The 22,403-nt window shown below is 37.3% G+C and overlaps 1 protein-coding gene across 4 annotated transcripts in view; it reads left to right on the plus strand.

The window, feature by feature from the left end:
• Positions 1-313: 313 nt before the first annotated feature.
• Positions 314-22,403, plus strand: part of LOC108264849 (P2Y purinoceptor 3) — a 34,245-nt gene continuing 12,155 nt past the window's right edge. Inside the window, exons 1-3 of one of the 4 annotated variants that reach the window (XR_008393924.1) lie at positions 314-562; positions 5,775-5,847; positions 6,226-6,967. The gene's annotated coding sequence lies outside the window, so the exon portion shown is untranslated. The other 3 variants (XM_047155129.2, XM_017466771.3, XM_017466772.3) reach the window with 3 other exon arrangements.

Raw genomic sequence — 22,403 nt, forward strand, 5'->3', positions numbered from 1 at the left:
CACTGGAACTAAGAGGCCCAAACCTGTTCCAGCATGATGATGACCCTGTGTACAAAGCGAGGTCCATGAACACATGGTTTGTCAAGGTTGGAGTGGAAGAACTCCAGAGCCCTGACCTCACCCCCTGAACACCTTTGGGATGAACTGGACTGAGAAAAATGCAACCACCTTCTGCTTGGAAACCTCGTAAAAACTTAAATAAAGTTACCTGAGATTGACCAATAAAAAAGATTTTTTTTTAAAAAAATAATAAGTATAATTTGGGAGAGTTAAAACCAGCAAATTACACCCATTCGGTGGAATCAATCTCTCTCTCTTTCTCTTTCTCTCAGCACGCGCGTGTGCACCGTGTTCCCGGTGCGTCTGAGTGAGAGCGCGCGCGGCTGAGCAGAGGCGTTTAAAAAGGCGTGTGTGCGAACAAACCGAACATTAGGATCTGGATTCGATCGGGAGTCAAGCAGATGGTGAACTTTCTCCAGACGAACCTGATGGATCACTGAAGGAATACTGTCGGTTGGCACGTGCCGACCTCCGGAAGCTAGTATTTGCACGTAATGACGAGGTAAGATGCAACCTGTGATTGTAATGACGCGAGAACTGCTTACTGAAGTTGTTTGCGAATAAGAGGAAAACGAATCACTCACGTGTTCATGAGTGGTAGTCAGGACGCTAATTACAGTTAACTAGGAACAGGAAAGGACCTAAATGCACAGAGCATAAAATATTAGCTTCTACACCCTATGTAGTGCACTGTTTGTTCACTAGAGGACCAAATTTTGGGATCAAAACAAATCATTTATGAAAGGAACATAACAAAGCCTTAATATAACAGACTAATATAAGTAAATCATATTGGGGGTTTCCATATTATTATTATTATTATTATTATTATTATTATTATTATTATTATTATTATTATTACTCTTTTTCTTATTCATAGTCTTAATCTATCTTTTTTTATAGCACTTTACAGTAACTGCATCAATAGAAGGACAGAAAATAGAGAAGATTTCCAACAAGTAGACAACTAATCTGTCACAGGATTTTAGCCAGATTAGTGAAAAGGCCTGAGAAAACAGCTGTATTGGCAAGATTTAAAGACAGCAGGTGTTGGAAATTGCTTAACTGCGAAAGGGCCAGGGTTAGGGTGTCGCTCTTGAGATAGAACAATAACAGAAGCTACAGATTTTCAAAGGAATAATTACTGAGCCAGCCAACTCATGGAGGACTATTGGATATTCGAGGGTATGGATAAAAAAAAGAGTGAGATCTGCAATTGAGACGAATTTTGACATTAATGTATGCTTTTAAAAGGAATTGCAGTGAAGTTGTCATATTTAGCTTAAATCAAGTGTTGGTGAGAAGCCAAGCAGCCAAATTTTAATTAATTGTGAGTTTATGGAGAGAGGTTTTACTCTTGGACATAAGGATTATATTCAGACCAGCAAGATAAAATGCACGTGTAAATGCGTAAATTTAAAACAGGTTTAAATCTGATTGCTCAAACCTACATCCATCTTGTTAAGCCATATTTGAGAACCAATATTCTTCCTAATGCATTAAATGAATCATGAATGCTCATGGCTCATGACTGCATTGAGGAAATTGAAAATAGCATGTAATATAATAATTTTTGGTCCACCAACCTCAGGGTTTACAGCTGATACCATCAAGAGAATACAAACAAATGAAATAATAAGTATGTTAAGTTTAGCAACCTGTACAGCATCTGTGTTCTACTAGCAAAATATGACACCACTCATAATAGGAGCTACTGTATGTTGAAGGTTTTCTGTTAGGAAAATGCTGTTGCAAGCTACTTGTGGAAGAACATTTCATAACATGGGTTATGATGTGTCCTTTTCCGCTTTTGCAGACTAATCTGAAGGCTGTGATAATACAAGCAAAGTTAACGAATAATAATAATTTAAAAAGAATTCAGGGCTCTGTCCCAAACGGCATTCTGCACACTAAATAGAAAACCTAAATAGGATTCACACTACTGGTGTACTTAGATACTACTTAGTAAGTGGTTGTAAGTGGTTTGAGACACTGTCCAAACTAGATACTTTTTACACAAGTTTTATCAGAATAAAAACTTGATTATACATATCAGTGTGACTGTCACAGTTACTAAGTACTTGGGGTTGGGTTTATGACTGTACCTCCTCTCAGGTGTAATGATGTATCTGAGCTGGAATATGATGTATGTGTTTGAAAATTCCTGCCAGTTTGAATCTGGCAGCTCTGACTGTGAATTAAAAATTGATATATATTTATATAATGTGGACATTGTTGAATCAACACCCACGAATTATATAATTTGTTATGTCCAGTTAATGAGCACCCAGTATTAGTGAACATATTTTTGTGTTAATTCAGCACTGTAAGAGTTAACCTAAGGCATTTGGATGTTCATGAAGACCATGTGTTCAGTCATGTGATGTAACTTCCACTTCTACAGTTCTTGCAGTGTTTAGTTCTATTTTTGCAAGCTGTTACTCTGCCCCATGCTTTGCCACTGTACAACAACATGTGCGTAAATCTTCAGTGAGGTGGAATGATATGAAAAATGTTAGAAAATAATAAACATCTAATCCAATATAATGACTACTATTTAAAGTGGACTTATTATAGTAAAAAATGAAAGGGACACATTTTTTCTCGTAACCCAGATGTACTGGATCAGTCTAGACATGTTTAGTGTCTGAAGTTTTTTTTATTTAGTTTGGCACATTAGCTATAATCTAACATATCTAACAAGAAAGAGAAACTTGGCATTGTGCAGACTGCATGTCTAAGCTGCCACACTGTCACACACATATTGCCAGAAGACATAGTTTGACTCAGTAAAGCATTTGTACATAAACTGTTTTATAAAATATCAGGAAAAACGGCATACAAATCAAAACGGACCCTTGTAAAAGAAAAGTGATACACGCATATCACATACATAAGTGCTATTGATACTGTAACTAAAGAAACAATTGAGTACATTTGTTATGTTTCAATATAAGATAATTATACCTGAATGCATTTAATAATAATACTTAATAATAAAAAAAAACATACCTAAGTACACACTTAAATAGAAACGGCTTAGAGACAATTAAACAATAAATTTCTCTACCTACACACACAGACACACACACACACACATCCACTTTAATAGGAACACCTGTACACCTGCTCATTTATGCAGTTATCTAATCAGGTAATCATGTGGTGGCAGCAGCACAATGCATAAAATCATGCAGATATGGGTCAAGAGCTTCAGTTAATGTTCACATCAAACATCAGAATGGGGGGAAAAAAAGATGTCTGTGTCTTTAATTGTGGCATGCTTTTTTTGCCCCTGTACAGCCAAATAGGCTGTACAATGGGTTTGAGTATTTTCACACACAACATTGTCTAGAGTTTACACAAAATGGTGTGAAAAACAAAAAAACAAAAAACATGTGTGCAAAGGATCTGCAGGCTGAAACACCTTGTTGATGAGAGAGATAAGAGGAGAATAACCAAACTGGTCTGAGCTAACAGGAAGTCTACAGTAACTCAAATAATTACTCTTTACAAGAGTTTACACTCTTTACAGTTTCAGTGAGTCTGTGCCCATGATAGCATCAGATTCTTGTTCTTGGCTGACAGGAGTGGAACCTGATGTGGTCTTCTGCTTGTAGCCCATCCACCTCAATGTTTCATGTGTTGTGCATTCTGAGATGTCTGTGTTTACAGCACAGCTCAGTCACATGTTCCATTAGATTGACAATGATTAATGTTCTGTGTGCTCGTAGTCATTCTGCTGCAGCTGCATGCAGATGTTTTGTTGATTTGGTGTGTCTTGCAGGTTCGTGAACAGTGACAGTGTTGATATCTGGAGCAGCTGTTTGCTTTTAAATCTGTGATAACACACTCCAGTGAAAGTCTCTGTGTTTGCTTGAAGGACTTTGTTGGATTAGCAATACTGCAATTTATAGTCACATCAATTGCCTAATCTTTATCTCTGTTTATCTTATCATGATATTGTATTTAAAATATTAGATAATTGTTATAATTATACATGATCCTGATTTTAAATTGGGCCCTTATAATTAATGTGAGCTTAGAAGAAATGCTAGCTGCCTGTAGGGAGCCTTCTCCAGAATGGAATTCAGATGTAGTAACAATTTTATATTATTTACAGTCCCTTCACTCACATGCATCCTGTTAAATTGATTGTTTAAACAATAAATAGCTCTGAAAATCTACTCTTGATTTCAGCCTTCAGTTTCAAAAGTGAAGACTGCATTTGTTGTTAAAAGGATAAGCTAACATGAGGATCAGAGAGCTGTCTGTAGGAGAAAGGCAAACTATTTCGAAGCTGAGAAAAGAGGGGAAATCTATCAGAGGCATGGCACAAACATTGGGCATAACCAATACAAAAATTTAGAATGTTCTGAAAAAGAAAGAAATCACTGGTGTACTGAGCAACAGACACTGAATGGGTTGGCCAAGAGAAACAACAACAGCTGATGACAAAAACATTGTTATAGCCAAAAACAACAGTCAGGGACATCACCAACAACCTCCACAGTGTCACAAACCCCAAATCGGCACGGAAGCAGGAGCGGGCGGCAGGTGTAGAGCGTGGTATCGGGAAGTTCAAGAAACGTAGTTGTAAGACAAGCAAAGGTCAAGCGATCGGATGAACAACACAAACGGGATCAGGCAGAGAGCGTAGTCGAAACCGGAAACAAGGATCGAGGATCACGAGAAGACAAACTAATTAGAACGGCTTGGTAACGCAGAGAAACGAGTTGACCGAATGTATACTTCGCATTGACTCTAGGTGAATGACATCCCTAAGTACTAGCGGTGAGAGTTTGTGTGTGTGTGTGTGTGTGTGTGTGTGTGTGTGTGTGTGATTGGTGCCAGGTGTGTCTGATCAGAACTCCGGGGATGGTGAGCGCATGCGTGCATGAGAAGTGAGTGTTGTATCTTGGGAAATTGAGTTCTGATCTGACTGAGATGTGACACACAGGTCAGGGGTGAAGGTATCACAATCCACATAATCAACAATCATCAGCAGTAAGAATCAGAAAGCCAGGTTAGAATTTGCAAAGAAATACAGAGATGAGCCACAAAAGTTCTGAAACCTAGATTAACCTCTACCAAAGTGATGGAAAGGCCAAAGTATGGAGAAAGAATATGTCTGCTCATAATCCAACACAGAGAATCTCATCTGTGAAATCCTGAAGATTCATTCAGATTTAGTTTCATTGCAGCTAGTTGTTTGCAGTGGGATAAAAACTTCATGTATCACTTATAAAATGTGTTCCACTTTATAATCTGTACAGTTTGTAATATTAACTGTGAAAAAAACAGTGAGTCTCTCTTTTGGTATTGCTCATATCTTAGGAATTAGGGTAATCTCTTTCAGACTTAATGCTAACAGTAGGTGTCTTTGGTTTGTTTTCAGTGTGACTTCCTTCACAGCCAGCAGAGCACTCTTTAAAAAAAATTACAGACTGCTCTTTCAAAATCAGTGACAAAATGGACATTTTGGCCTTATTTACAATTTCCTGTTTATTAATGATGACATTAAATACCATATAACATTGTAGTGGCAGTGCAAGGGTTCAGTGACTGCTAGAATATTGTTTAAAGTGGACCACTGTAAAGGTTAAAGTCTTAACCTTCTGTAATTTAACAAAACAATGTATAAATACATTTTCTCTGAAATATTGACCTCAATAATCCTAATTTTTCCCCCTGTTTTAATAATGTTTCCAAAGGAGGTGGTACCTCACAGCTATCTCACAGCTCCAGTGTCCCTGGTTCAATCCTGAGCTTGGGTAACTTCCATGTGTGAGTTTTGTATGTTCACTCTGTGTGTCACATGGGTTTCCTGTGGGTTCTATGGTTTCCTCTCTCCTACAAAAAACATGCCAGTAGATGGACTGGTTATAATAAACAGCCCTTAGGTGTGAATAAATGTCTGTGTTTACTTATATGTATGTGTGCATACGTCTGCATGGTCTGCATGTCGATGGACTGCCATCCTATCCAGGATGTATTTCCACCTCATACCCAGTGTTCCCAAGAGGCAGTTGTACAGGATTTCGCTATTGTAGCGGCCAAAAATGCTTGATTTTGCTGAGGGTTTTTTTTGTGCTTTTTTTGCGGATAACTACTCGACCTGACGAAATTGCAATTGCACTAAATTGTTTGCACGCTCTTTTGCAGTGATGTTTGTTGGTAAATGAGACTGTACTCAAGTTCGATGCACATGACTCGAAGAGGGCTTTGGCTGAATGCACATTGTGAGGACATCACATGACGTGTCTTGGCCCAAATCTGCGAAGAATCTGTGGTAATTTTGAAAAATTGCAAACTGCTTTGAATATTGCGGAGTTTCCTTGAAATGCGTTAATTTCTTCGATCGCAAAAGCACAAAATCCAGGAGGGACCCTAAGATAGGATCCACCGTGACCATGACCATGATAAAACTGTTACTAAATATGAAGTGAAAGGAGCATTTTATGCATTCAGTATGTCATTGCTTGTAAAGAGGAGAGTTGTTTATCAGTCTGGCTGTCACAGATCTTTACTGTGTACCGTTTTCCAGACTTCATGAGTGTGGGCAGTGAGTGAGTAGACATGCTCACCCAAACATGCTTTGACCTGAAAGAGGAAAGCACTGCTTTGATGCTCTTTCCCACTCCAATACCGTGACTCACACACATCTGTTTTTATAGCATTGTAGCTTGTCAGCCAAAAACCACAGACACTGTTCAGTACACACACTGTACTTGGAACAAATAAATGCCCAAAGTGGCCAGCTTAAGTTTGTAGTGTTTGAGAATTTAAGGTTGCCTTCTCAGTTGAATGCCACAATATTTACACTAATACATTGAACTGACAAACACATAAGATGACCAAAACAAAAAAAAAAAAAAAAAAAACCCACAAGAATGTTGCGAATTAATAGATAGTACATAGCCAAAAATGAGCATCCATATATTACTTAAATTTAAATAAGTTGCTCTGTAAGTGATCACAAGTGTGGGGGAAAAAAACCCCAGAACTATTACTTAGGGTTTCGGATCCACCAAAATGTCCCTAAGAGAAAGAAAGAACACAGCAAGTGAGCACACATAATGATTATTATTGTTAGTTATACTCACATACCACACCATGTTTTTGTAGTAGATATTTTCATTAATGCAAGGCACATCAATTACAGGATCCCTATTATGAGCTTGTTGTGTCGCTGAGAAGATTCATAAATCCAACACTATATTGTGATCTGATAGGAATAAAACAGGAAATTCGTCACATAGTAAACAAATACTACAGTGGACAAACACACACACACAATCGCTGATTGACAAAGTACAAGGAGGCACAATCCCTCCCACAAGCTTCAAATCCATGCATGCTCGCAACACGAGTCTTATTTTTTCGGTAACATGCAAACCATAACATTTAACTTAATGTGCTAGCATACGAGCAAAAAAACCCTATAACCTACAGTGTGAATGCTTTAGTGTTTAGCATATTATGAAATGCGTCAGCACTGCTTTTTTCTTTAATCTGTTTACTGTAATGAATGGTACTGCATAATATGAAATACATTTTACTGTACTGTGCAAATTGTCGGAATGATGAAACTCCGGACCGAAATGAAAATGTCTTCAATTCACACCACATGGTACTGGAAATTCCCTCTGGTGCCAAAACTGCACGTGCTATATTCACTCGTATGCACAGAGAGGACCTCAAACAAAACCAACTTATTTTTTTCTAACTTACTTTAATTCATTCACGTAGCTTGGTTCAAAACATATATGCATAAAAAACAATTAATATATATATTTTTTATTAAAGTCAAAAACAAAATTGAAATTAATTAAATGAACAAAGTATAATAATGTTGAATTTAATTAGGGCCAAAATCTTTTTTTTTTCCAGTATGGTAAGCAACATGGTTGGAAAAGTGGCATGAGTCGTGAGACATTAGACTAATAAGAAAAACCAATACAACACCCTCCATTCTCACTATAACTATTTTGCAATTAACATGATGATAATCATGAATCTGGTTTTGAGTCAAATAAGTATGAATAAATACATTTATTAAGCATTTATAACATGTGAGTTAAAAAATGGCTCATTATTTGGCAGTTATTTCATTAGCGTCACCTTTTTTATTCATGCAGTTATAACCAAATGCCTATCAATGATTTATAATGTACTTGTAAATGAACACCTTTATAAATGCTTTACAAAGGGAACCTTAATGTAAAGTGTTACCCAAATTTGAAACTCTGTATAGTTTGTGATTTTGTTTGTGTCTGTGTCTGTTTTGTACTACTGTGTTGCCTTTGGGAATTATTTTGAAGTTCCTGCTGCAGTGACATTTTGCATTCTGTTGTTGGACAGACTAATAATAATAAAAAAACAAACATTTAGCTGGAAATTGTTTATCTTTGATAGCCAATATTTGGTATAGGATCCTGAATAAATCAAGATGTGACTTCCTTTGAATTTCTTTTCATCTCTTGAGCTAATATTATCATGCTGAAAAGATCTCACAGAATGATCAAGTTTAAACCCTAGTTACATTTACATGGAGAATAATATCTGTTAACCTGTCTGACTCATTTTTGAGTCATTATGCATGTTGAGGCTTTCCAGCTGCAAGACAATGGCCCTGTGGGGAAATAAAGTTTGTGTTAATTAATTTCAAGAGTGAATTCTGAAGAAGAATGATTTATTCTTTCTATATCTTCTTTCTCAACTGTACAAATGTAACGGTAATTTACATGTAATGGGAAGCAGCCACTGGTGAAACCTTGACAGTGGAGTTTAAAAAGTTGAAAAAAGAAAATATATAATTTAAGACTAAAAATATAAGAGATGAAGAGAACACTCAACTAACACAATGCACCAACATTAGCTCTTTGTAACACTTTCCCAACACACACACTCTTGTCAGAGTGATCTTATGGAAATATTGACATTTTGATTTCTATTATATATAATATCCCTGTACGCAGAAATTTTCAACAGGTTTCATTATGAAATAAGCTCAGATGTGGTTTATAGTTCAACTGCATCTGCAAAACAGTTTAGTAAGTTAAGGTGACCTCTCTCTGACTGAAGGAAGCTTTGCTTTCCATATTACGGATACATAATGAATGCATAATGAACGATTGTCTTCCACTGAAGATTGCTGCGGAGTCCTGCAACCCTGTATTCCTCTTGCTCATGTTCCTGTTCACCCCCTCTGACTCTACTAATTCAATTACACATCTCTAGCAGTTAGCTTCAAGAACCCTGTGATGGCTACTTTTTCAGTGTCCTCTTCATCTGCACTGCTCTCAGCTAAACTGTCATCGCTCTTATCTGTAACTGAAACAGCCAATGTTTTCCATCTTTCATAAAAATTTATTGACATTACCAAAAATGCATAATAAATTAGTCCACTCTGTTCAATGGAGCCTAAATTATTCTATCGTGTAGTTCATGCATATTCCATCATAGGGTATTGTCATGCATACACAAAATATAATTTTTAATGTATTTGAAGGCCAATTTTTTTAATTATTACATATTAAAGGCATTTAATTTATTCAAAACAACAAAAATATTATTTAAAATGGACTTGGATATATTCAAATACTTCAAAATATGCTAATTATATTGTGCTTCGAAACCACGTGTTACAGAAGCTACAGTAGCAGTCCTTGTGCATGTTGCCTTGGTAACCAAAAGGTTTACTCACATGGCAGAAAATAAAGGCAGGATTGGATAAAAGATTCATGTGCCATTATAAAAGTGAAATGCATTTGGTGGGATGTTTTTAAATTCTAAAACTACAATTTTTTTCTTTGCATCATTTATAAATGATGTGGCTCAATAGAAGGTTAAATTAACACCCTCATATTGCATTATTGTTTCCAGTGTTCTACAGTTAATTCAGAGTGACATATATAGAGGACATGTGACATAATCTGTAAGCAAATTTTTCTGTTAAGGAATGTTTATTCAACATTTACAGAGAGTCTCCAGTGTCAGCACTGGTAAACCTTTGAGGATTATGTTATGGGAAAGTCTTCAAGTCAGAGGGCTTTTCACTTTGTAGTTTCTCTATAAAACATGAGATTCTTCTTTTTTGTCTTATAATAAAGAGAGAGAGAGAAAGAAAGAGAGCTGGGAAGAATGGGAATGACTATTTATAGTTGCTATATTAGTGAAAGCAGGAGCTAACTTGTTTCAGGGACATTAGGTAGACAACATTAAATGTAACTTTAATCAGACAAAAAGTATGACATATTATTTAATAAATACAAACTGTTGGGAAATTGTTGTAGTACAAGAGGAATAAAACATTTTGGGGTGTGCTGTTACAAAAAAAATAATTTTATGACTTAAGGGTGGGAATGGCTTTCCACATTACACCACCCTATTTTCCTGTGGTAGCATGCCCTAAAGCATTTTATTCCTTACTTCAGAACTTGTGCTTTTAGCCAGTGTATGCAGATAATCTAGCACTTTGCCTATTTAGAAGCTTGCTATTTATCTGCTGACTAATGAACTAATAAACCTGGAGGTTGGATGAGATAGGGCTCTACATAAAACACAGCTAAAACGAGACACAGAGCAGATGGAAGCTATACTCATATGAGCTCTATCTATATGTTAAAATAACACAGCTAGCTTTATGCTTTATTTCATTACACAGTCACATGAAGCACCACCATTAAGAAAACAGCAACCGTGATATGTTGATAGAAGAGATTATTATGAGTTTTAGAATTTGGGACTTTTCTTACAATAGCCAACATTCTGGTAGACATGAATTCATGCGTTTAGGACAGAGCCAAAGAGGCTTTTTAACTCAGACAGTTATTTTACTGCACTGACTCCACTGAGATATTTATTACACAGGGAAACTATTACTTATGATTTTATTCTAACCACAAGAGCTGAGCAGAAGGGATTTAGGGAAAAGTGCAGAAATCAACTTGTAGCATCTTGCTAATTATTGAAAATATGATTGCAGCTGCTAAGTAAGCAATATATTAATTCATGGGGTAGTGTGTTACCATCCCGAAGTTGATTATTTTCCTATAACAACACATCCTAAAGTGTTTTATAATTCCTCTTTTATAATTCATTTAGCATTAGTCTTAGATTATGTCTAAGTCCCTGTGAATGAGCTGAAATGGGTGTTCAAAGAGTAGTAGTTGAAATGTTGGTTGAGTCAATTAATATGTACAGTCATGTGGATAAAAAAGTACACCCCATGGAAATTGTTGGCTTTTTTGACATATTTGGACAAGCAAACATTTGATCATCTTTGAAACCATGCCTATTAATAAAGGTGATACCCTCTATCAAATGACACATAAAATTGACATTTTGTAGTAATTTTCACCATTTAAATTAAGACAAAAAACCAGATCAGTTACATGGAAAAGTAAGTACACCCCTACATTTATCACACCTTCAAATACATAAAATTAGAATCAGGTGTTCAAGACTGGGTGCCAGTGATTAGAACCTGCTTAGGGAGTGCAGGTGGAGTCTGTCTTATTTATACCCCTGGCAAGGGATTTAAAAAGATCTCCAAATTATTTGAAATACATCATTCCATTGTAAGGAAAATCATTGGTGTCAAAGTGCATGCTTCTGCAATCAGAAAGAGATTGCACAAATTTGACCAGAACATTTTTTTTTTATATAAAAAAGCCTTTGCAAGACCACAGTTTGCCAATGAGCATATAGGCAAAGACCAGGCCTTTTGGAATAATGTGCTCTGGACAGACGAATCAAAGATAGAGTTGTTTGGCCACAGTAACAGCAGACATGTTTGCTGCAGACCAAAGACAGCTTTTCAGGAGAAGCACCTCATACCAACTGTGAAGCACAGTGGTGGAAATGTTGTGGTTTGGAGATGCTTCATTGCCTCAGGGACTGGACAGCTTATATTCATTGATTCAACTATGAATACTGCATCATATCAAAGAGTGCTTGAAGATAACATGAGGCCATCTCTCCACAAGTTGAAGCTGAACTGAAAGTGGACCTTTCAACAAGATAATGATCCTAAGCACACTAGCAAATCCACTAAGGAATGGCCCAAAAAGAAGAAATTTAGGGTTACGGAATGGTCTAGTCAAAGCCCGGATTTGAATCCCATTGAAATGTTGGGATTTGAAACGGGCAGTACATGCAAGAAAACCCTCAAACATCTTGGAACTGAAAGAATATTCCATGGAAGAGTGGTCAAATATTCCAGCAATCCTGATGGACAATTATGCAAAATGCATACAAGAAGTTATTTCTGCTAAAGGGGGAAATACTAGCTTCTGAGGCCAAGTGTATACTTACTTTATTCCACAGAAGAATATCACATCTATTTATATTTCTGTTGAATAAATGGTTTAAAAGGCTATTTTCCATTGTGGTTTTATTCGAGTAAATAAACTTTATTAGTAGGCACTATTTCAAAGATGATTCAATGTTTGCTTGTTCAAATATGTAAAAAAAAAAAAAAAAATCCATCGATTTTATGGGGTGTACTTATTTTTTCACATGACTGTATAACACCAACATTGGTTTCTGTGAATGTTGCATGTACATGTGTGTAATTTAGTTGCGTGTTCTTGTAAGCATTATTTTTGAGATGTCGGTATGGCTTTGGTTATGGGCGACATTTGACTCTTGAGTTGGGGGGCAAGAAAAAAATGAAGAGTCTTTTTGTACCTGTCTCAGCAAAATATTCACAGAAATTTAAATGGTGGCCACCAGACACGGCATCAAAGCGATTAACTGTTTTATCCAAATCCGCATGAATGGCCTGTTCAATGTTCAGTACTGCAATGTCCGACAGTCTCTCCTGTCTCATGGTGTTTCTCAGGTATGTTTTCAGTTGACGCAAGCAAGAAAAATTTCTTTCACACGAAGCAGTGTTCATCGGCACAGTCAAGAATAACTTAGAGGTTGGCAACATTTACAAGACTGTGGACTAGCTTTGACTCTTTGAACAGTGACAGTCGTTGTTCAAAACTCACTTCTCCAGTTGACATAGCGTTGAAAAGTCTCCTCTTTGTCTCCTCTTCTGGAAATCCATAGTGATGACAAATAAATGTCAGGTCCTCTTCGGTGTCCATATTAGAGCTGAGGATGTGATTAAGTGCAATCAAAGTGTTAATGTTATTTTCCTGAAATCGCTCACAGATCTCTTTAATAGTGTTGTTCAGTACGCTGAAATGCAATTATTTGTAGTAGTCCTGAGCTGAGGCTGAATTCGGTCCAGGCACCGTTGCTTTGGTTGTTCTCCTCCATGGATGTTGCAGGCCGCAGTAGTTGTTCTTATCGCACAACTTGACTGTGAACTCCCAAAGCTGTTGAAAGTGGTGATCAGTTCTCATTGCTAAAAGAGCAGAGATTGTGGAAGATGCTAGGCTTTTTACACTGGCATAATGTAAGGTGGATGACTATAATGCTTTGGACAGTACATTGCACGGTATGAGAATTTGTCGCATCAAAATGCAAGGGTACAAAAACTGAAAATCGGTCACAGATGTCAGCAGACTACTTGACTGTCCCCCGACTCGCATATCGTTTTCAGAAATTTCACCAAGAGTGTCAACGATAGTCTCAAAGTTATCAAGTATGGCCTTGAGAGCCTCTGCGTGGCAGCTCCATCTTGTGTCACTTAGAGATTTCAGTGTGGTAGATTTACCTGAAAAGTCACTGCTCCGTTCTCACAAAGACTCAATAACAGCATGTCGTTTTGCTGACTCCTCGATGAAGTTATAGAGAGATTGAACATGTGTCTCACAGCTATATTGGTGCGACAGACATCCACAATGCAGAGGTTGAGGATATGCGAGTGACAATGGACATACATCACCAGTGGATTTTCTCTTAAAATGCGTGTAGTTTCATTTAGTCATCAATCATTTAGTTTTCCCTAATAGCCATACTAACTATGGTAAACTAATACCTTTTTATTTTCTTCTACTGCCCCCTATCAACATGGAGATGTACATATAAACACATATTAAACAGTTTTCAAATCTGAAACTCCATGACTACAATAAATTGATGGCGATATGGGAGGGGGGCCCCCCCTTTCCCCCCCTAATGTCGCCCATGGCTTTGGTTATGTGGTCTGTCTGTAGGAACAGTTATGTAAGCTATTGCAAGGTGACTCCCTGGTGTATGTAGGTGATCAGAGGTGTACAAATAGACTTTGATTTTTAAATAGTTTTATTTTTTATTGCGGCCGAGAGTTTTTCTGTTGTTATGTAGGTTTTTCCAATGTGTGATAATGTTTTTGTTTTTTTTTTCCAGTTTGTTAGTATGACTTTCTTGGCGATTGTTAGTGCTGTAAGAAGAACTATTGTGTTTTCCTTCATTATTCTGATCCCAGATGTATTGCTGAGTAAGCAAAGTGAAGGGGAGAGTGGGATGGTGCTATTTAGAAAACAAGATATTTCCTTAGTGAGTCTCATATCGCAGCGTGTTGGGGTCAGAACGCAGGGTCAGCCATGATACGGCACCCCTGGAGCAGAGAGGGTTAAGGGCCTTGCTCAAGGGCCCAACAGTGGCAGCCCGACCTTCCGATCAGTAACCCAGAACTTTAACCGTCAAGCCACCACTGCCCTACTTCTATGGATTACTTTTGTATTGTATCACGTGCAGATTAGTGTTATTAGCTATGAGGGAATCTTCTATAAAATTTGTGGTCAAAAATCTTCTCTGGGTGTGATTGCCAAGTCATCTTCCCATTTTTCTTACATGGTATGGTAATGGAAGAGTTGGATTTGGATATTATTTTATATATTTTGCATAAGAATTTAGTTGGTTGTGAGATATTCAGAAGTTTTCATACTAATGGGGGAAGGTCTAATGTGTTGTCTTTTTGGTTGACTTTAGAGCATATAATGGATCTGAGTTGTAGAAATTCAAGGAAATGTTTATTTTCTAGTCAATGCTTCTCAGCTAGGTATGGAAACAATGTAATGTTTTTTTTAAAAATTGAATAATGAGTGAAACTCAGTATATTCCATGAGCTTTCTCTATCCTCTATATTCTAAACTGTTTTCCGATAGCACATTAAAAAATACTAATGTTACAGCCCTAGGTGTGTAATGTATATTATCGGTGGTGTGTGTTATGTCTATAAAAAGCTTCTAGTAGCTTATGTGCTCTATCTAAAGACTGTCATCTGCTGTGGAGTCTCAAATACCACCTGCTAGAGTGTAGTGAGCCACACACGCATGCACACACACATCCTGCCCATAGTCCATTCCGTGCTCTTATGCCCTCTCTCTCTTTCTCTTTCTCTCTCTCTCTCTCTCTCTCTCTCTCTCTCTCTCTCTCTCTCTTTCTCACCCAGTTTGTTCTGTATACACTAGTACTCAGCTTAAATAAGACACACATATTGTACACACCAATTGTACTTTATTGATCCTGAAACAGTTGACACAGGGTGAAGGCCCACTTGGTAATCAGTCAGTGATGAGTGTTTGCCCAATATCCATAAAGATCTCAGTGTTCTGCAGCTGTATGGTTCCTGCCCATGCACACAATTTTTTTTATGATAGGAATGATAAAATCAGTGACTGGATTAACTAGCTTTTTATTATACCAGATGTTTATCGAAAATGGTAAACACAGAAGGCAATGAAAAAGAGGTCAGTGTTCTTTTACCACGCTTAGGATATGATTGATGAAGTCGATGAATTGGGATGTTAATAAATAAATAAGTAAATGACACAAAGGTTCATTAACTTTTCCTGTCTTTGTGATGGAAGTAATAAAGTCAGTGATTGTGAAGCTATTATATAAGATATAAGGTCTTGCATAGGTATTCAGCAGACCCCATTAATTGTTTTTTTCACATTTTGTAGTGTTAAAACCTGGAACTGACACTGACTTAATTGGGCCTATATGTCATGAACACCATGCACAAAACAGCTCATAAAATTTAAAGGGGGTTTTGGGGTCAATATAGTTAGCAAAATTATTTACAAATAAAAAAATATAAAAAGTATTCATCTCTATTGAGAGCCAAAGCAGCCAAGAGGCCACCGGTACCACACAACATCATGCTACAACCACCATGATTCACTCTGAGGATGATCTTCTTAAATTGATGCACAGGATTGAGTTTCTACCAAGTGTAGACCTTTGTGTCAAGGCCAACACATTTAGTTTAGCTCTCATCAAACCAGAGAACTTTTTCCACTTTTGCAGAAATGCTAGTAATAACAGGAGTCTATGTTCCTCTGTCATATGATCGTCAAATGGTAAACTTTATGTTTGTATTTTATTAGTGGAAATGCTCATAAATAATTAGGTCACTGTCCCAAAGTTTCAGTAACTCAGTGACTCATTTAATGGTAATAAATACAGAAGCCAATTCTCTTGATCTCACACTGTGATAGGAGCAATGAAGTTAGGTTTTTTATTAAAGCAAATAATTAGCGGAAATGCTAATAAATACACACGTGAATTTCACAGAAGTCCATGCTCTTAACCTCCCTTCATAATAAAGTCAATGATTATAGATTATGTTTGGCTTAATTTCCTGTTTTTATTTGAAAAGGGGTAATGTGAATGGAGCAATAACACCAGTGCGTTTGCTAGCTTTTTATCAAGTAAGATTTCTGGTCTCATGCTTTCTGGCCTCATTTCTGTCTTTTATGATGGTTTGAGTTAGCCTTTAATTAGACAAACCAAAAGAAAGCCAATATATACTAATCCTGTGCTGTTTTTTTGTCTTTGTGATCTGATTAAATGCATGCAGATTTGATAATGTTTGTTTATTAAGCTATATCTATAAATGCTATTTATGTCAGGATTCTATGCATCTAAGTGTTGTTTTTTTGTTTTTTAAGGATGCCAGATGTTTTGTGTGTGGAAATGTTAATAAGGAATAAGTCAACAGTGTAGAGGTCCTTGCTTGCATTCTGTTCTTGATGCACAGCTGTTAAACACTTTGTGACTAGTACATGTGGTCTTTCAGGTGACTAGAAAATAGTGAAAATAGTGAAAATAGAGTGTAATAATAGGACAATTGTATGTAATGGTCACCCTTATTATGGAAAATGATACTATGAGCACATCAGGATTTTTTTTTTTAAGGAAACTCTATCAGTTCTCAGTCTGAGAGACACACTACACTGTTTTACCAAAGGGAGAAAACAGAATCATATTGCTTTACTTGTTGTTGTTAGTCAGGTTAAGACTCTAGTCAGGCTGTAGCGGTGTCTTATTTTAGGTTTAGCTTAGTCTTAATTCCTATTTCAGTCGTTTCATAGCAACAGAAACTGAGGAGGCTGCTATAAGTGGACAAGCCAGTCTAAGCCCCTATTCTTAAATGCTAAAAAAAAAAAAAAAACTAGAAAAAAATTTTTTGGAACCACATCAGATTATTTACTAACAATTGTCTTTAAGTGGATTATTTTGGACTTTTGTGGAGATAAGTACAACAGCATCAGCAATCGTTGTAAGAAACATACACAGAATGATATGAAGAAGTGAGGCTGGAACTGATTTCTTTCTAGCCCAGACTGTAGAATTATGCAGCCTGTCAGAGGCAGCCATGTTAGGTGATTGCACAGACTGAAAAGCCCCTAGATTTCTTGTGCATATGGGGCTGATGTTTTTCATTCCACTTTGACTACATCTACATTAATCCTGATAAATTTGAAAACACATAATTTTCTCTACGTTTAGGCCATCCATCCACACTCAGTATGTTTACATGGACATCAATAATCCAATATTAACCCGATTAAGACAATACTCTGATTAAGAAATTAGCATGTAAACAGCAATTTTTAATTACCTTAATCGGATTAAAGTCTACTCGAAGTAAACACAAATGGAATTAAGATATGCGGAGTATTCCTGTTTTAGTTACATTATTGACGTGTATTACAGACATGTACACACCTTAATAACACTATTAATGCCGCATGGGAGTTTTCATCGCATTTTGCGACAGGACACGATCACGCACGGCAGTGCGCAACCGTTTGACAGCAAACAAGAGAGCACGGCTCCGTCCGAAACCGCGTACTTACCTACTATATAGTAGGAGAAATACATGTATCTCAGCTACTATATAGTAGGTAAGTACGTGGTTTGGGACGCAGCACACGGCTTCAAGCAGTCGTCTGTTTGCACGTATAGAATGACAAATAATTAACTGCACTTGAAGCTTTCGTAAAATTAAAAATAAAACACCCAAAACTGTATACGGTACCATAACAAAGACGAACTGTATGTTGATATGTGAAATTCTGGAGGGAACGCCGGACAGCATGGTGTGGGGATGTAGTGACGCGCCATTAATTGATCTAGGTTCTATAACATGGCAAATGGGAACATGAAAGGAATATTCTAAAAGCAACTCATGTAAACACTTTAATCACAATATTGTCTTATTCAGATTAAGGTCAATAATTAGATTACTAATTATTTGGCAGGCCAAATCTTCTGATGTTATTAGGCATACACAGTATAGGGATGTAAGTGTTTTCAGATGTTTTAGTTTGAACAGAGAGCGTTTTAAAATGAAAAGGCATTTTTCAGATCTAGCCAGATTAATGTGGACATAGCCATTATTGACACATCAGTAACATGTCATCAGCAGTGATGATGAAAAACAGTTGCGGTGTAATGAATGCGAATGAGGTGGATTATTTACTTTATCATCATTTCCCCCCCAAAACACTTATGGAGGAGAAACTAAAAGTAGATTAAGCACACATTGTCAAATGTAAGTACAAATTACACAAAAGGGCAGACAACAGAACACCAAGTATTTGGAGGAAAGATGGAATGAAGCTAGTAGAGAATTCCAGACATGAAGCACTTTGAATGAAGTTGCCTATAACTGGCTGTCAATAACTCTGTGTGTGTGTGTGTGTGTGTGTGTGTGTGTGTGTGTGTGTGTGTGTGTGTGTTTGCCTGACATCATTCTTATTATGCCACTGATGAGACCACATGATATAATATTTATCATATGTATCTGATGTACCTGACATAATGATATTTGAACCTTGTACTATTTTTGCACCTTATCATCATCATCTTCATCATCATATCCTCATCACCTTTTGCACTGTGTGTCATTTGTTAATATGTCTTGAATATATAACTCAAATTTGCCCTCAGGGATGAATAAAGCACATCTATCTAATGCATTACTATTCTAAACCTTAATAGTTTTGTTGTGGAGCTCTTGAAAGATTTTAGCCTCCCATCTAATATCACTAAAGCGTAACCACTATGCTTTGTTGAATGTGTTTCAGAACGTCACATCCATAATACAAAAATGTCACTTCTATGATGTTAGTTTTTCCTCATTAATGTATCCACTAAACTAAATTATCAAACTGTAAATGAATATATTACTTTCAACTATTTGTCTCTGTTCTCCTTAAATGATGCCATGATAAGATAAAAAGCATGTCTTAGTGATGCTAACACTTTGCAGGTAAATATGAGTTCAAATATCACAACCCACCCGTTTTCTATACCGCTTATCCTACAGGGTCGCGGGGAACCTGGAGCCTGTCCCAGGGAGCATGGGGAACAAGGCGAGGTACACCCTGGACGGGGTGCCAATCTATTGCAGGGCACAATCACATACACATTCACACACCCATTCATACACTATGGACACTTTGGACATGCCAATCAGCCTACCATGCATGTCTTTGCACTGGGGGAGGAAACCAGAGAAGTCTACACACACACAGGGCCATGGCAGGAATCGAACCCCCTACCCTAGTGTTACCTTTCAAAGGGCACTAAATCTAATATTTTACTGTTAATACTAAAGATGTCACCAGATAATTTATTTCTGGGAAGTGTTTCATATTAATTCAATTCAATTCAGTTTTATTTGTATAACACCTTTAACAATGACATTGTTCCAAAGCAGCTTTACAGAAATATATAAATTCAGAATATAAATTGAAAATTTATTAATTTATGCTTAATGAGCAAACCAGAGGCGACGGTGGCAAGGAAAAACTCCCTGAGACGACATGAGGAAGAAACCTTGAGAGGAACCACACTCAAAAGGGAACCCATCTTCATCTAGGTGACGCTGCATAGTACAATTATAAATAAATCCCTTCTATAAATGTGTTAATACTACATGGTCAAATAGTGCAGTTGTGTAACCAGGAAAATTCATTACAGTTTTTAAATGAAGTCTGTTTTGTTCTCCACTGTTCATTGATGGAGACTTGAGACTTGAAAACCATCTTTATGGTTTGTATGTGGTACCATCCTCAGCAATCTCAATGCTCTTTAGGGCTGCACCATGTGGGGCCATCCTCAGCAGCAGCATGTAACTTCCAGTTGATGAGAACTCAAACCAGAAGTAGGGCATCAGGATGGATCGGGCAGGTCCGGAGAGCAGAAGGAGTTAGGATCACTGGTTTCTCAGGAGTATCATGTGTAGCGAGAGAGGGAGAGAGAGGGAGAGATTATTAGGTATGCTTAATGTCCCGTAATGGTTAAGAACAATGTACTTTGCATGAATGTGAGCAGGGACTCTAACAAGACAAGCTATGACAGCATAGCTAGAAGGTAACACAGAAGGTAAGAAGGTTAACAGAAGATTAGAAGGCCAAAATATAACACAGACATGAGGGCTCCCTGGGACATAAATCGACCAGCCACCCCACCATCAACAAAAATGGGTGAACGTGTGAAAGTGGCATCCAAACATACCAGATATCTACCATATAAAGCATTAGTAAAAACTACCACAATCACTTTAAACCCTTTTATGTTCTCTTATAAATGAACCAGCTAAACCAGCTAATCCTTTTTCACAGACAGACACACACACGCACATTCCTGTATTATTCTGTAGGAATGTGCTTCAGAAATGGCTCTGTTTGCGTCATAGGATTTCTCAACCATTCCAGGCATCAGACTTCTGCATAGCCATTTTCCTGTCTGCAAATCCTGGACAGATAAAGCAAGCGCTTTGCTCAAAATGATTTATGGGCGCTTACATCACTTCTGTAGAAGGGAGGGAACTGTGTAAGAGTTGTCATCACCCTAAAATCTCGGCACAAACATGTTCAGACAGTGGGCAGTGGTTGGGAAATTGAGGTGTGTTGTTTCAAATTCAACAAGCATCTAGTAAGAGAATGAAAAACGAGAGTGATGAAAGTGTGTAGTCACTGCCAGATGTGAAGCTGTGTTGCGGTTATGGTGTTTTGTTTTGTTTTTACGTCAGGGCAAGGATTTGTGCTGGTGGATTTACTGTTCATTTAGAAAAGTGTGAGTCAAAGTTAACACTAACATTTTTTTGTCAAAAGTTTATTAAACATAAAATGTTTAATAAAAAAATATATGTTTTATGTTTAATAAAATATGTGTACTAAGCATAACATGGATTAACCTCAACATGAAAATGCGGGCACTGCATCCATAACACAAAGAACCAAATTGAAAGCAAAGAGCAACAGTTCCAAAGCAGATTTTCAGAGCAATTAATTAAGCAATATCACACAAGCAAGAGATCTGTTACACTGAATATCTGCTGTGATTTGGCTGTAGACACGAACCTGTAGGGCGATAGTCAGTATATATGATTGCGAGGGCACTTTAAAAAAACAACACTAATTGGATGAACTCAGTCAGTCTTAATAGATTACGGAAGCATTACATGTTGCTGGCTTCCTAGGATCATCCGGCTTCCTGGTTGAGTACACAGCCTGTTGGCATGGGAAAGTGTTGCAGTTATTACAGAGTACAGATGAGTTTATTGAACTACGTTTCAAATCATCCACTATGTACATTTACATTTACGTTTATTCACTTAGCAGACACTTTTATCCAAAACGACTTACAAAATGAGAAAATACAAGCAAAGCGATATATCAAGCAGAGAACAATACAAGTAGTGCTACCAACAAGATCCATTAATTGAATTCCAGAAGAAACAAAGTGCGCAGAGTAGACGTGTAAGTGCCAGAGTAATTTTTTTTTTTTTATGGGTTGGTTAGGTGTTCACGGAAGAGGTGGGTTTTTGGCTGTTTTTTGAAGATGGTGAGAGATTCTGTGGTCCGGATTGAGGTTGGAAGTTCATTCCACCACTGAGGAACAGTTAGTTTGAATGTTCTTGAAAGGGACCTTGAGCCACGCTGAGTAGGTAGTACTAATCGTCGGTCGTTGACTGATCGCAGATTGCGTGATTGAACGTAAGCCTTCAGGAGAGTGTTGAGGTAGGAGGGTGCTGTTCCAGACAAGGTCTGGTAGGTGAGCATCAAGGCCTTGAATTTGATACGGGCGGCTATAGGAAGCCAGTGGAGGGAGATGAAGAGGGGTGTGACATGGGTTCTCTTGGGCTGGTTGAA

The sequence above is a fragment of the Ictalurus punctatus genome, chromosome 4, assembly GCF_001660625.3.
Source record: "Ictalurus punctatus breed USDA103 chromosome 4, Coco_2.0, whole genome shotgun sequence".
NCBI classification, from domain to species: domain Eukaryota; kingdom Metazoa; phylum Chordata; class Actinopteri; order Siluriformes; family Ictaluridae; genus Ictalurus; species Ictalurus punctatus.